This window comes from Macrobrachium rosenbergii, chromosome 4, assembly GCF_040412425.1.
Source record: "Macrobrachium rosenbergii isolate ZJJX-2024 chromosome 4, ASM4041242v1, whole genome shotgun sequence".
NCBI lineage: Eukaryota > Metazoa > Arthropoda > Malacostraca > Decapoda > Palaemonidae > Macrobrachium > Macrobrachium rosenbergii.
In genome coordinates this window covers 34,789,099-34,794,098 of record NC_089744.1, presented here as the reverse complement: position 1 = coordinate 34,794,098, position 5,000 = coordinate 34,789,099, and positions in this window count along the sequence as shown.

Below are 5,000 nucleotides of genomic sequence, written 5' to 3'. Positions count from 1 at the left end.
TAATATATACAATTACCCAAGTCGGCATACCTTCACCAAATTGTGCATGATTAGGGCCATAAGACTTTCTGGATAGGCTTAAATTGAATATGAGAATATCACAGGTGAATTTGAAAGAACCCACGTGTGCGTGCTAGTCACGAAAAGTCGGTGGAGTGGAACGCCAGTTCTCATAGGTCACATGTAAGAAACCCACACATGCGCAGTAGCTACGAGACGTGTGGTTGCCTTGAAACCACCTTGCTGGAGCAGCCCGTGTCAGGGGTAAACATCTCCAATGACTTCGTCCCTCCACAGATGACCGGACAAGAGCAATTGCAGCAAATAACCTCGAAAAGCTGTTCAGTCTATGTATTTTGAAGTAATAAAGAACTTTCATTCTATGGAGTTCAGCACGTAAACGAAAGTTACCTTCTTAGGGGCCCGCGCAATTAAACTACCGTTTTATCTTCAATAGAAAGTGCACAATATTTTACATCTCTCTTTATTCATCTTTGTTCCTTTCAGTCGGCAGAGGGCTGTAAAGCCTGTAATGAATTTTAGGTACGTCTACGATATAATTATAAGAGAAAACGATCTTTTAAGTGAAAGAAAACCTTGACCTCGCCATAATTATGGGTAACCGAAAAATTACAGCTTAATTTTGTTCTCTCTTTCTTTCTTTGTTTATTTCCTCCTCTCTCTCTCTCTCTCTCTCTCTCTCTCTCTCTCTCTCTCTCTCTCTCTCTCTCTCTCTCTCTCTCTCTCTCTCTCTCTCCTTACCGAGTCAAATGGTTCCTAACTTAAAATTCAAAGTAATAAACTAAGAGTGTTACTTCAAAATAATTACATAAGATTATCTTATTAAAGTTAGATTACCGATATTCTAATTTCGGAGATTCCAAGAATAGTTTACTATAAAAGAATCAGAAACTAATATGCATGAGACAATTCCTGTGAAACAAAATATCCTACTTCTCTCGAATATATTGACAAATCGTTTGTTAACAACTTTTTTAAGATTTAAGAAAAACCAGGCTTGTTATTGGGAGAAGAACATATTTTCTTCTTTTCTTCTCCCTGTCTGTGGCATTCCTGAGGGAGGGGGGCCCTGTTTGAAATCGCCCCCCCGGGCTCCAAAGTGAGGGGGGTAGCCTACCCCCAAAATGCGAAATTCAACCATTGCTGCTATGACAGGACAAGCTAAATCTGTGAGAGGTGCTAAAGAAGAGAGCAGGAGGACATGTACTGCTATTTTATTGAGAGAGCAGGCCGCTTATAAAGCAGCGTGCGGACGTCATACAAAAGCATACAATAGGATACAGGCGACCCGAGGTCAATTGTTCTTAATGCGAAACAGGACAGGTAAATACATGTAAAGGTAAAATTACAGGATTGGACACAATAATGTTCTGACACATGTACAACGTAAACAGGCACAAATAAATAAGTAACAGATACAATTTTACATAGATAAAATGTGGCTATTTAGCGTGACCTAAGTTCATGGGAAAGGCACCATAGAAAATGGGAAGTTCACTATAGAAAACCCGTTGAGCCAGGACTCTGCGTCCATACTCGCTTCTGCACTCTCACTTGGAGTGGGTTACATTCGCGTCAATACGTGCTTGGGGCGCACCGTGTGGGTCCGCTAAAGACGCCAAAGATCTGCTGAACGAGAGTCGGTGCGCCCGAACGCTTTGTTAAAGCGCTGTGTTTAGTCCATTAGGGGCGTGGGGTAGTTCATGGAGCCAAAACTAGATCGCCGTATAGGTCTGCTAATGGCTCCGGGAACCACTCCGGGGTCACCACTGTGAGGGGTGCTAAAGAAGAGAGCAGGAGGACATGTACTGCTATTTTACTGAGAGAGCTGGCCTCTTATAAAGCGGCATGCAGACGTCATACAAAGACATACAATAGGGTACAGGTGACCCAAGGTCAATTGTTCTTAATGCAAAACAGGACAGGTAAATACAAATAACATGTAAAGGTAAAATTGCAGGAATGGACACAATAATGTTCTGACACATGTACAACAGAAACAGGCACAAATAAATAAGTAACAGATACAATTTTACATAGATAAAATATGGCTATTTAGCGTGACCCAAGTTCATGGGAAAGGCACCGTAGAAAACGGGAGGTTCACTATAGAAAAACCGTTGAGCAGGGACTTTACAAATCCAGTGGCCCCAAAATGGACAAGAGCCCCATTTATATTTGGACCAGAAAGTTTGGGGCCCACTAAAGGGCCCCAATTTCCAATTTTGTGAACAAAAATGTAACAAAAATGTTATGTAAAAGAAAAGACCAATCCTCTTATAGACCTCCTCTTACGGATCGGAGGAGGGTGGGTAACGTTGATTGGGGTAAAGGCAGGGCCGATCTAAGGCAATTGATTACTGCTTATAGGGGTCCTAATTATCCTCTGAGGGCCTCCATAATGGCCCCATTTGCCCAGATAATACACATTCAAATGATTCAATGAATTAAGTGGATCTTCAATTATTCAATGTACACCTAGTTTTAAGAAATAAAATTTCTGAAATTTGCATTTACAAGTGTTTTTAAAATGATCCTGCAATTGCTTATATTCTAAAAATTTCCCGAACCCCCAGCCGCTTGCTTTGCCTCCCACCCCATAAGAGGGGCTTTGGGACTGTGCCCCCAGGCCCCAAAATGTCTAGGAACGCCCTGCTCCCTGTTTAGGCTACCCTTGTGACGTAGTTTGTGGAAATCATTCAGTGAATTTTCATCTTGTTCGTTAAAATGCATAATTGCCTCAATTCAAGTTTATGGATCATCTGATTATATGATCGAAGATTTACTTTTCTGAAGCAATAAATGTCCCTGAGAGAGATGCGAAATAATGAGCAGGAAGACAAGTACTGCTGGTTTATTGATGTTGTTGTTGTTTATAAATTTAGCTGGCCTTGTTCCACCACGACTCTTACAAAGATTTACAGGTGACCTGATGTCAAACTGAGTGATGAGTCAGGAGATGGGTAGGTTAATGAAAACTTTAGTATGATAATGTCATGAAATGATTTAAATAACTGGGGGTTTATTGATGAAAGCATGATTGTTTAGAAAGACAACATATATACAGTTTACAATTACTGATGATAAAAGATTTCTGGTGACCTGAGGTCAAACTAATTTCTTACAGAAAACAGGATGTTTCATACAGAAAACCCTCCCCAAAGATGGAGGCAATGTCTGATTAAACCAGGTATAACTGTTACTTGTACATAAAGGGATGATTGTTTGGAAAGTCAACTGGAGAGGGTGGTACAGGTTTACAGTTATGGTGATAAATGCCTTTCCATCTGGTTTCTGGGTCGATGTGAAGGCACCCAGAAAACGCCTGTTCCTACAGAGGCGCGTTGAGGGGCTGCCGATCCTCCGGGAGGTCTGGGAGTCCGCCTTTGTCATAAAGGAATGCGGGTTTGAGACAATGTATTGACACCCAGTCTTCCCGCCCAAGGATGGAATTCAAGTCAATGCCCTTGTTCACTGGGACCAGTACAAGGAATTCAGGTCCTCTGTAGGGACTGTCAGAGCAGGTGGGCGTTTAAAAAGTGTCCATGAGGAAATCTTGTGGTTACGGAGGACAGCCTGGGGCATGAAGGGGGAGTAAGATGGAATGCCTTTTTGGCAAAACTTTCCAACCCTGTCACTGAGCAGCATCCCTATGTTGTCCCTGGTTGCAGCTAGTGACCGTTCCTGGGACTACAAGAACTCCCATAGATTTTTTTTCACTGAGGACTGCATGGGCTCTGGGGCGGTCCTAATCCCAGGAGGACCCAGGCAGCTGGTACTTGTACAGTTTAAGGAGCAACGAGCCATGAGGGACAACTTGTCAGAGACCTGTGGAACCTTAATCCACCATTCCGTATGGCTGCGGGTTGCCAGGTGGTGGTGCTGTAAGTAAGGGTCCCTTTAGGCTTGCCAGGACAAGATAGCTCGGACAGGAATAACTCACCCCTCCTCTGTTGTTTTCGTCTGGGACACCTAACCAGCTTCCAGCTGGAGAGGAGGGCTTCATGCATGCACTGGAGGTCATCTCTTCCATGGCCATGAGCTTCAGGCCACCTGGTGGAGTGGTCATTTCTTCTCCAGAAGGTATCTTTCCATGGGGAAGAGGACCTAGACTTCGACGACGTGGACTACTGTGACCCAAAGTGTTAGTTTGGCTAATCAATCAAATCCACTTCATTAATAAATAATCAGCACTTTGCAAGAGGGCCTAACACTTCATACACAAAAATTGCCCAGGCTGTCAACAAATCCGTAAAAGGCCAGACAAACGTTTCAGCAGTCTGCCTGTTGTCCTTTCAGAGTGTGAAAAGGCTGTGGATGATGTTGAAGACGTAACTCGCGAGAAGGCGGGTACCAGAAATCAATGGAATCCATTTTCTGACATCACTCAGTAATGTTGATCCTCCTGAGCCGAACATCGACCTTCCACTTTCAGCGATCCCCGGCTGAACACAAGGTAGGCTGGGGTCTCAGGTTCAGCAGCTTGTTCTAAGGTCTTCTCTGTTGCTCCCAATTTGTAAAATCGATCTCAATCCTGTAAGGGCGTGAAGCCGGGTTCTTCCTAATCGGACAGGTATTTGATGGTGCAGGTTTTACAAATGGCTGCAAGGTGCCATGAAAGCCATATCCTTTTGTTTAGCGTCCCCAGCTTTATCCCGTATACCAAATAGCTGGTGGTCTTATTTGGTCGAAGGGCGCCCCTCAATAAAAAACTTGAATTGTTCAAGCCCAGTAAATTTCGATAAAGAGTTTTCCATCTATTTGCATAAATAAACATACTAAAGGGTTTAGGCTCCTAACAGAAGAAGCAACATAACGGGCTGACAATGGTCCTCTGATGACCTGCTCCAGGACTGCTCCAATGAACAGTGAAGTTGGGTTACATCCGTTGTCAGCTGGAGGGGAGCGTTAAATCAATGAAAATAGTCCTTTGGCGAACCTATGGCAGGAAAGCCTTCTGCTGGTCAGGGCCTTAAAAC